At 44.4% G+C, this 12,011-nt stretch overlaps 1 pseudogene; it reads right to left on the bottom strand.

Annotated features, from left to right (window-relative positions):
• Positions 1 to 659: 659 nt before the first annotated feature.
• On the bottom strand, positions 660 to 4,205 carry LOC125542842 (annotated as a pseudogene).
• Between the last annotated feature and the right edge of the window lie 7,806 nt (positions 4,206 to 12,011).

The following is a 12,011-nucleotide window of genomic DNA, read 5'->3' on the forward strand; positions in this document are numbered from 1 at the left end:
CCCCTGAAGACATATGCGCTTTTTCAGTGGCAGAGATACATACTTACTGTAAATGCAATTCAGGTCGTTCAAGCCGTGTAATTCTTCATATCTTTGTTGTACGGGCCTGATGTGCACTGTAACTGCACCTTACCCTTTCAATTTTTTACACTGATTGGTATGTGGCTCTTGGTCATGTACAAATTCTAAGATGTATGTCTGTGTTGTTGTTCGATATGTTTATACTTTGTGCTTCTGTTCCTACTACAAATAACTCAAAGGAATTTGCATTAGAGGTTTTGTGTCTCGCCTTTCTTTCAGTAGGTTCTGACTGGGCTTCGCATGTTTTCAGTAACGGAACAGCTGTGTGGACGATTAAGTCTGCACGACAGCTACACGATGGCAAATCGAGCTGTCTACTGCATTTTAATAATATGAATGTCCGAACTAATATGCGTTGTCGTGCAAAATTTGTCCTCACAATGTCGTGTAAATAGCATCGCTTGCTCTTTTTCGTAATTTTCATGAACTGTATGTCCTATTTTCTCATGTTAGTGATGCATTTCAATTTTGTGGAAAAAGCAATGCATTTTAATTACAAAAATATGAGATACTACTCTACGATATACTAATTTTCCGACTTTTCACATAGTACCAATAAAGGCTCAAATAAACATATATTTTTAATTGCTTACTTATTGTCACTTTCTATATCAGCAAAGGTTTGAAATAACATAATTTTTTTCATTGTTTACTTATTTTCACTCCATAATCTTTCACATGTGGATTATTACAAGTTCCCGCAGCAACGCACGAGTATCATCTAGTTGTATCAGTAATTGCTCACACTGTTTGGGCTCAGGTCCTCTGCCACCCATGCATGGCACATTTACTCCAACGACCAGCCTATCGTATTCGGTTTGTATTACTGCGAGTTCTACCGAGACAATTTCCCAGCGGCACATCACGAGGCAGATATGAATGGTCCAGATACCGACACCCAAGGTGCTCGTCCGCTGAAAATCCGCTCTCCTCAGCTCAGCATACTTGGATTCAACACGACGTTCTCGTAGAAGGACATCTGGCCCAGACCGCCCGACTATCTCGAGCTGTCGTTGCTGGACCCATACATCTTCGGACCACGGACCTGCCCACGCTCTGCTGCATCGAAGTGACGGTGCATCTCTGAGATCCTCTCAGGGTTGTGAGCTCTCACAGCCATGTTCTGCTGCTGTGACCCGTCTGATCTAGGCTTCTTGTCGGTCAGGGACTCCTCATCCCCCTCGGCTTCGGATTCGGCGTTATTTGGTAGAGAAGAAGCTGCCTGCTTCCGCTTCGAGCGTGCACGTCTGTTCTGGAACCAGTTGTAGACATTGGTCTCCGAGATCTAGCCGTGCTGCGAGAGCTCCGCTGTGATGTCCTTTATCTTCTGCTTGCTTGGTGTTCCATTTCCTTGGTCGAAAATGTTCTCGAGGATCTGCAGCTGCATCTGGGTTGGTGTCCATCGCTGCCTCGCGGTGATCTTGTGGCCTCCATGAACCATTAGAGGATCACAGTACAGATTATCAAGACTCATACCTGAAAAAAATAAAGAAATTTTAGTTGACTACAAAGAAAATAAACTAACTGCTACAGTAAAATAGATCAACAGAAAAACTGAGAATGTGAAGAGGCTCAACAAACTGTATTTCAGGAGCCTATCTAAAACAGCTCTTGCCATAGGTCTATGTTTCGGGAGTGTGTCATAAAAGCACAATCTTTCAGTGGTACTAGATGAATGATCATAAAAAAATATCCTAGGATGGTTCAAAAAATATTACAAGGCTTACAAGAAGTTCACAGAAATTGCTAATTAGAAGAAAAAAAGCATGCTTAAGTTTTGAAGGAATCTAGCTAGTTGACTTGAGAGTAAATTATCAACTAATGTTTCAGTACGAAATGGGCAAGTGTGCAAATTGTATGTAAGTCATAAAATTATTGGAATGGCAGAATAAGAATTAGTGTTGGACCCAGTAGAAAGATAATTAGGTAAGTAACATGCTATGAGATTCCTGCATGTCAAGCTTATAAGGGAGTACTTTCAATGGCCTAATAACACAATCTCTCAAATGTCTCGTTACATTCATCAAGAGGATGCCAATTCCTATCTTCAGGAGTTATGAGTGTGCTAAAAAAAAAGACACATTAACAAGACCCTGCATAATTAATGATCGAAGATGGCACACCATGAACCACATCTTATCACCGGTCCCCTGCATTACCATCACAATCATCAACCAATCTATAACAACACCAGATAATCTCAAAGGATGGTACATAGCCACAACTAAGCATCCACTAGCATGAATAGAGTCAAATCGTACTTTCACCACCAGTCAAAAACAACGGACTGACCAGCAATAGTAATGTGTGGGGCTTGCTCATGCATGAATTAGCAAACAGTAAAAGCAGCATTCTCACCCAGAAATTGGTAAAATGGATAAACAGATCCGAATCATCATACTACCTATTCCATCAGCTCATAACAAAGTACTACTAGTACTTTTACAGATCCAACAAGCCTTGAATTTTATTCAGAAAGAAACAACGCTACGTCCAAGGGAGGGAGGGAGGAGGGAGGGAGAGAGCCTTTTACTCGCTTTACGCGGAAAGAGTAAACTGAGCCATCAAGCGTGTGTAGATGGTGTATGGGTGTGCATACCAGCAATGGAGTCCTGGTGCGTGGTGAGGGCACGGTGCATCTCGATGAGCTGCTCGCAGATTGTGGCGTAGATGGAGATCTGCTTCCGGAGCACCTCTATCTGCTCATCCGTCATCACCTTGACGCAGTGGCGGAGCCAGGATTGGCTGACACCCCGGGCGAGAAACTAAGGGCAAAAAAACCCAGTTTCAAGGCAACAAAGGTCAAGCTATGTTGCATAACTCAACAAAAAAAATGGTAGTTGAATCAGAATACGCTGGTAATGGAAAAGGAGTGGGAAAAACTCAACTCTGTTTGTTTTGCAATGTAACGGTATACAAGTACAGTGTAATGTTCGGTTTAGAACACAGTTAGGAAAAATCTTTTCTAAACAGCAACTCTGCATTACCTTGAAAATTGGAAGTACTGGATCCAAATCCAAAACAAATGGATTAAAAAGATCAAAATTGCACATGTAAATTGCCAGGCATCCAGGATCTGCACCTAAATGCAAGTGACTCACTCGACCCGGTAATGGTTTCCGATTCAGCTGGGGAGTGGGCGGTATCGACCATGAGCTGTGATGTAAACGGATTACATGGGACTTGATTACAGGCCATGTGAAACAAACACATGTAAAGCTTTCAAGTTGCGGTGTAATCAGTTAACGGCTGAAAATTTCGAACCAAACATATCCATAGAACTGAAGATCATGTTTCCATCCAGGCAAATGGCTATATGTTTGAGGCCAGCAGCAACAGAAAAGAGATAAATGCATTTCTTTGTATTTCAGCATTTGATAAACATACCAATTTTTGTTGTAATGCAAATATAAAACCAATCACCCACACTGAACAGACCACACTACACATACAAAATATAGCAGCAACCAGGGAGCAACCATCAGTACTACTCCCTCCGTTCCGAATTACTTGTCTTGGATTTGTCTAGATACGGATGTATCTAGACTCATTTTAGTGCTATATACCTCCGTATCTAGACAAATCTAAGACAAGTAATTCGGAACGGAGGGAGTGGTACTTTGCAAAATCAGGACAAAGCACATCCAGATCAAAAATTATGCTACTGCTCATGCTCGGAGGTACCTCTACTGCATAAAGATCAAAGCACATCCAGGCCAAAGCACAACCACACTACCAGGTACCAGCAGCACCTCATGGCAAATCTGAAAATGTTGCAAAGAATCGGAGAAGATCGTCACCTTACCGGACGAGCTCATGGCCACGGCCTGGGAGGTGGTGAGAGGGAACGGGGGGGCTTCCGCCGGAGTGGGCAGTCGGCCGCCGGAGTGGGGCGTCGGCTGCTGCTGGAGACAGGGAGCGGGCGGGGCGATAGGGAGGAGCAGGGCGGGAGATGGGGGCTACCCACCGGCCATGCAGATTCGCCGGAGAGAGCCGCGGCGAGGAGCAGCGCAGAAGGGAACCGGCGGCGGCGGCGGCTTGCTGCGGAGGGGAGTGTGGGGTTCGCGTGTTTTTTCTTCGGCGTGGGGGTCGGGTGTAGTCCTGGTGGCCATGGGCAGCCCGGCCCGGCCCGACGCTGCTTCCGGGCCGGGCTCGGGCCTAGATTTTGAGCCCGATGGTCTGGTCGGGCCTGTCATTTTTGCAGTTTTTTGAAGGAGCCCGGCCCGAGGCCCGGCGGGCTTTTGCGTGTTCAGGCCGGGCTTGGGCCAAAAAACTAGGCCCGATGGCCGGGCCGGGCTCGGGCCCAAGTTTTTTGGCTCGGGCTTGGCTAGGCCCGGCCCGAAGCCCGGTCCGGCTCAAGGTTTGCCCAGGTATAGTCGGGTGTGACCGCGGGCCTGGCAGTGCCATTCCTGATGTAATATGATCAAACAGTGAAATTTCGACCACGACACATGTGGTAAGCAATACAAACAATTAAAAAGGACGCGGATAACGCCCACACGTGTGGGCGTTAAAGGGTCTGACCACACGTTCTGTGTGGTGTTTAAGAGAACCAGCTCACACGTCTATGCGTGGTCAAAACAAATAATGCCCACACGCCTCTTTTTTTGTCTCGTGATCCCTCCCACATGCCTACCTGTGGGCAAAATAGATACCGCCCACACGCCCGTACGCTAGGCCTCCTACCTCATGGTCCCGCACGCCCCGTGTGACACTCATCACGCGTCCCCGTAGTTGCCATGGTCTGGATCCTCTTCCATGTTCGTTTAACTGCAGTTGCCATGTCGGACAACTACAGTTGTCATGGTTGCTCAACTGCAGTTGCCATCTCATGTCAAGTTCCAGATGTCATTTTTGGACAACTGCAGTTGTTGCCATATGTGGTCTGGTCTACTACAGTTGTCATGATTTGAAAACTTTAGAAATTGCCACCTACTAACACTAGACAGTTGCAATATAGCACTACAAGAAGAAATGGCAAAATAACATGTTCAGGTAAAGATAGAGTTGACATCAGACTAATCCTATGTGGCATAAAAAATCTGACCAAACATGCCAAGATTCGTGCAAACTCAAATCGACGTTGATCCATGCGTGTGAAACGAGATGCAAACGCCCACATATGTGGACGTTAGTATTTTCATTAAACAAAAACACTGGCATTTCGCTATACCCTTCGTGTTTAAGTTTTTTCTTTGGGCAACCCCTTCGGGTTTATGTGGAAGTTGCGGAAAGCACCCTTGCCCGGTCTTTTCTCGTTGCGAGAGGGTGGTGGAATAAGTTAAGTCATGTGGCCAAAACAAGTTTATTTCAAACTTCTGTCTTTTTTTCACAATAAGCTTCTAGAAGCCTCAAAGAACTTAAGAGGCCTCCTTTTGAGCATTAACAACGTGAAAATTGAGACTTGGGAATTGAGAGAGTCTGAGATATGAACTACCATTGTTGTTGCTGTTGAGCGGAATGCCGAAGGGCACATGTCGTCGGGGTTACTCCTCCTCGAGACATGACTGGAGGAACATCGAACGAGGTCGACACCTCGCCAGGGCAATTGCTTGAGGAAGCAACGAAGAATGAGATGGAAGGGGAAGATTATCGACATGTTGGGTAGAGCGAACGCCGAGCACCCGAACGGGATGTCCGGGTGAGGCACGGCGTGCGACGGCTGCCTGGCGGCAGCGACATGGTAAGGTTTCCTTTCTTTCTCGTCAACGGCGGTGGCCGCCCTGCCTTTTTTCTTTTCTCGATCGACAGCGATCCTTTGTTCATACTAGTATTGGGTTGTGATCTAAGGCCCAACCAAAGGTTAAGAGTGGGTTGCGCCCAGGCCGAAATGTTTGTTTTCCTATCATTGGATCACAAGAGAATAGATCGGGATCGATAGAAATTGCCCTCTCCGCATATCAACATCTACAATGTTCTTCACCATAGAAGGAGCACTTCTTCATCCCTATGTACCTTGTTGCACCTGGAATATACATATTATCAACACTCTTATCATACGGGGGAGATAAAGTTAAAACAAATAAAAAGAGTTCAGTTTCTATGACATGATAATTTATCCTTCGGAAATAGCTCCCCGTATTTCATCTTCCATGGCCCCATTTTTTGGTTTCAAACACATGCAAATTAATCCTTCGGAACTGCATTATAACCACTCGTACGATGTTGCACACACTATGCATCAGAGGGCAAATCCTGACTCTCAAGATTGAACTAGGAAAAAAATTACTCATGGCCCCATTAGGTTCAATACTAGCTATATCATTACCCAACTTCTATCTAGATAGACAAATATGCTTAAGGTTGGCAACTCTGAATCATGTGCATTTTGTGTGTGTAAGATAGACAAATATGTCCATGAACTAATTAGTACTCCTTTTGTCCGGTATTACTTGTCATGGAAATGTGGGAGAGGCACGTGTTGGAGAACGTAGTAATTTCAAAAAAATTCCCACGCACACGCAAGATCATGGTGATGCATAGCAACGAGAGGGGAGAGTGTTGTCTACGTACCCTCGTAGACCGGCAACGGAAGTGTTGACACAACGTAGTGGAAGTAGTCGTACGTCTTCCCGATCCGACCGATCCAAGTACCGAACGTACATCACCTCCGAGTTCTAGCACACGTTCATCTCGATGACGATCCCCGGACTCCGATCCAGCAAAGTGTCGGGGAAGAGTTCCGTCAGCACGACGGCGTGGTGACGATCTTGATGTTCAACTGTCGCAGGGCTTCGCCTAAGCACCACTACAATATTATCGAGGATTATGGTGGAAGGGGGCACCGCACACGGCTAAGAAAACGATCACGTGGATCAACTTGTGTGTCTAGGGGTGCCCCCTGCCCCCGTATATAAAGGAGCAAGGGGAGGAGGCAGGCCGGCCCTATGGCGCACCAAGGAGGAGTCCTCCTACTCCTACTAGGAGGGGGAAGGAAGTGGGGAGGGAGAAGGAAAGGGGGGCGCCGCCCCCCTCTCCTAGTCCAATTCGGACCAGGGGGAGGAGGCGCGCGGCCCACCCTGGCTGCCCCTCTCTCTCTCCACTAAGGCCCATATGGCCCATTACTTCTCCCGGGGGGGTTCCGGTAACCCTCCGGCTCTCCGGTTTTCTCCGAAATCACCCGGAACACTTCCGGTGTCCGAATATAGCCGTCCAATATATCAATCTTTATGTCTCAACCATTTTGAGACTCCTCGTCATGTCCGTGATTACATCCGGAACTCCGAACTAACTTCGGTTCATCAAAACTCATAAACTCATAATATAACTGTCATCGAAACCTTAAGTGTGCGGACCCTACGGGTTCGAGAACAGTGTAGACATGACCGAGACATGTCTCTGGTCAATAACCAATAGCGGAACCTGGATGCTCATATTGGCTCCCACATATTCTACGAAGATCTTTATCGGTCAGACCGCATAACAACATACGTTGTTCCCTTTGTCATCGGTATGTTACTTGCCCGAGATTCGATCGTCGGTATCTCAATACCTAGTTCAATCTCGTTACCGGCAAGTCTCTTTACTCGTTTCGTAATACATCATCTCGCAACTAACTCATTAGTTGCAATGCTTGCAAGGCTTATGTGATGTGCATTACCGAGAGGGCCCAGAGATACCTCTCCGACAATCGGAGTGACAAATCCTAATCTCGAAATACGCCAACCGAACATTTACCTTTGGAGACACTTGTAGAGCTCCTTTATAATCACCCAGTTACGTTGTGACGTTTGGTAGCACACAAAGTGTTCCTCCGGCAAACGGGAGTTGCATAATCTCATAGTCATAGGAACATGTATAAGTCATGAAGAAAGCAATAGCAACATACTAAACGATCGGGTGCTAAGCTAATGGAATGGGTCATGTCAATCACATTATTCTCCTAATAATGTGATCTCGTTAATCAAATGACAACACATGTCTATGGTTAGGAAACATAACCATCTTTGATTAACGAGCTAGTCAAGTAGAGGCATACTAGTGACGGTTAATTTGTCTATGTATTCACACAAGTATTATGTTTCCAGATAATACAATTCTAGCATGAATAATAAACATTTATCATGATATAAGGAAATAAAATAATAACATTATTATTGCCTCTAGAGCATATTTCCTTCAGTCTACCACTTGCACTCGAGTCAATAATCTAGATTACACAGTAATGATTCTAACACCCATGGAGCTTTGGTGCTGATCATGTTTTGCTCATGGAAGAGGCTTAGTCAATGGGTCTGCAACATTCAGATCCGTATGTATCTTGCAAATCTCTATGTCTCCCACCTGGACTAGATCCCGGATGGAATTGAAGCGTCTCTTGATGTGCTTGGTTCTGTTGTGAAATCTGGATTCCTTTGCCAAGGCAATTGCACCAGTATTGTCACAAAAGATTTTCATTGGACCCGATGCACTAGGTATGACACCTAGATCGGATATGAACTCCTTCATCCAGACTCCTTCGTTTGCTGCTTCCGAAGCAGCCATGTACTCCGCTTCACATGTAGATCCCGCCACAACGCTTTGTTTAGAACTGCACCAACTGACAGCTCCACCGTTTAATGTAAACACGTATCTGGTTTGCGATTTAGAATCGTCCGGATCAGTGTCAAAGCTTGCATCAACGTAACCATTTACGATGAGCTCTTTGTCACCTCCATATATGAGAAACATATCCTTAGTCCTTTTTAGGTATTTCAGGATGTTCTTGACCGCTGTCCAGTGATCCACTCCTGGATTACTTTGGTACCTCCCTGCTAGACTTATAGCAAGACACACATCAGGTCTGGTACATAGCATTGCATACATGATAGAGCCTATGGCTGAAGCATAGGGAACATCTTTCATTCTCTCTCTATCTTCTGCATTGGTCGGGCATCGAGTCTTACTCAATTTCACACCTTGTAACACAGGCAAGAATCATTTCTTTGCTTGATCCATTTTGAACTTTTTCAAAACTTTGTCAAGGTATGTGCTTTGTGAAAGTCCAATTAAGTGTCTTGATCTGTCTCTATAGATCTTAATGCCCAATATGTAAGCAGCTTCACCGAGGTCTTTCACTGAAAAACTCTTATTCAAGTATCCCTTTATGCTATCCAGAAATTCTATATCATTTCTGATTAGTAATATGTCATCTACATATAATATCAGAAATGCTACAGAGCTCCCACTCACTTTCTTGTAAATACAGGCTTCTCCAAAAGTCTGTACAAAACCAAATGCTTTGATCACACTATCAAAGCATTTATTCCAACTCCGAGAGGCTTGCACCAGTCCATAAATGGATCGCTGGAGCTTGCACACTTTGTTAGCTCCCTTTGGATCGACAAAACCTTCCGGCTGCATCATATACAACTCTTCTTCCAGAAATCCATTCAGGAATGCAGTTTTGACATCCATCTGCCAAATTTCATAATCATAAAATGCGGCAATTGCTAACATGATTCGGACAGACTTAAGCATCGCTACAGGTGAGAAGGTCTCATCGTAGTCAATCCCTTGAACTTGTCGAAAACCTTTTGCGACAAGTCGAGCTTTGTAGACAGTAACATTACCGTCAGCGTCAGTCTTCTTCTTGAAGATCCATTTATTCTCAATTGCTTGCCGATCATCGGGGAAGTCAACCAAAGTCCATACTTTGTTCTCATACATGGATCCCATCTCAGATTTCATGGCTTCAAGCCATTTTGCGGAATCTGGGCTCACCATTGCTTCTCCATAGTTCGTAGGTTCATCATGATCTAGTAGCATGACTTCCAAAACGGGATTACCGTACCACTCATGTGCGGATCTTACTCTGGTTGATCTACGAGGTTCAGTAGTATCTTGTTCTGAAGTTTCATGATCATCATCATTAGCTTCCTCACTAATTGGTGTAGGTGTCACAGAAACTGGTTTCTGTGATGTACTACTTTCCAATAAGGGAGCGGGTACAATTACCTCATCAAGTTCTACTTTCCTCCCACTCACTTCTTTCGAGAGAAACTCCTTCTCTAGAAAGTTTCCGAATTTAGCAACAAAAGTCTTGCCTTCAGATCTGTGATAGAAGGTGTATCCAATAGTTTCCTTTGGATATCCTATGAAGACACATTTCTCCGATTTGGGTTTGAGCTTATCAGGTTGAAGTTTTTTCACATAAGCATCGCAACCCCAAACTTTTAGAAACGACAACTTTGGTTTCTTGCCAAACCACAGTTCATAAGGCGTCGTCTCAACGGATTTTGATGGTGCCCTATTTAACGTGAATGCGGCCGTCTCTAGAGCATAACCCCAAAATGATAGCGGTAAATCAGTAAGAGACATCATAGATCGCACCATATCAAGTAAAGTACGATTACGACGTTCGGACACACCATTACGCTGTGGTGTTCCGGGTGGCGTGAGTTGCGAAACTATTCCGCATTGTTTCAAATGTACACCAAACTCGTAACTCAAATATTCTCCTCCACGATCAGATCGTAGGAATTTTATTTTCTTGTTATGATGATTTTCAACTTCACTCTGAAATTCTTTGAACTTTTCAAACGTTTCAGACTTATGTTTCATTAAGTAGATATACCCATATCTGCTTAAGTCATCTGTGAATGTGAGAAAATAACGATATCCGCCACGAGCCTCAACATTCATTGGACCACATACATCTGTATGTATGATTTCCAACAAATCTGTTGCTCTCTCCATAGTACCGGAGAATGGTGTTTTTGTCATCTTACCCATAAGGCACGGTTCATAAGTACCAAGCGATTCATAATCAAGTGGTTCCAAAAGTCCATCAGTGTGGAGTTTCTTCATGCGCTTTACACCGATATGACCCAAACGACAGTGCCACAAATAAGTTGCACTATCATTATCAACTCTGCATCTTTTGGCTTCAACATTATGAATATGTGTATCACTACTATCGAGATTCAACAAGAATAGACCACTCTTTAAGGGTGCATGACCATAAAAGATATTACTCATATAAATAGAACAACCATTATTCTCTGATTTAAATGAATAACCATCTCGCATCAAACAAGATCCAGATATAATGTTCATGCTCAACGCTGGCACCAAATAACAATTATTTAGGTCTAATACTAATCCCGAAGGTAGATGTAGAGGTAGCGTGCCGACTGCGATCACATCGACTTTGGAACCATTTCCCACGCGCATCGTCACCTCGTCCTTAGCCAATCTTCGCTTAATCCGTAGTCCCTGTTTCGAGTTGCAAATATTAGCAACAGAACCAGTATCAAATACCCAGGTGCTACTGCGAGCATTAGTAAGGTACACATCAATAACATGTATATCACATATACCTTTGTTCACCTTGCCATCCTTCTTATCCGCCAAATACTTGGGGCAGTTCCGCTTCCAGTGACCAGTCCGCTTGCAGTAGAAGCACTCAGTTTCAGGCTTAGGTCCAGGTTTGGGTTTCTTCTCTTGAGTAGCAACTTGCTTGTTGTTCTTTTTGAAGTTCCCCTTCTTCTTCCCTTTTCCCTTTTTCTTGAAACTAGTGGTCTTGTTGACCATCAACACTTGATGCTCCTTCTTGATTTCTACCTCCGCAGCTTTCAGCATTGCGAAGAGCTCGGGAATAGTCTTATTCATCCCTTGCATATTATAGTTCATCACGAAGCTCTTGTAGCTAGGTGGCAGTGATTGAAGAATTCTGTCAATGACGCAATCATCTGGAAGATTAACTCCCAATTGAATCAAGTGATTATTATACCCAGACATTTTGAGTATATGCTCACTGACAGAACTGTTCTCCTCCATCTTGCAGCTATAGAACTTATTGGAGACTTCATATCTCTCAATCCGGGCATTTGCTTGAAATATTAACTTCAACTCCTGGAACATCTCATATGCTCCATGACGTTCAAAACGTCGTTGAAGTCCCGATTCTAAGCCGTAAAGCATGGCACACTGAACTATCGAGTAGTCAT

Source organism: Triticum urartu, chromosome 3 (genome assembly GCF_003073215.2).
Source record: "Triticum urartu cultivar G1812 chromosome 3, Tu2.1, whole genome shotgun sequence".
NCBI lineage: Eukaryota > Viridiplantae > Streptophyta > Magnoliopsida > Poales > Poaceae > Triticum > Triticum urartu.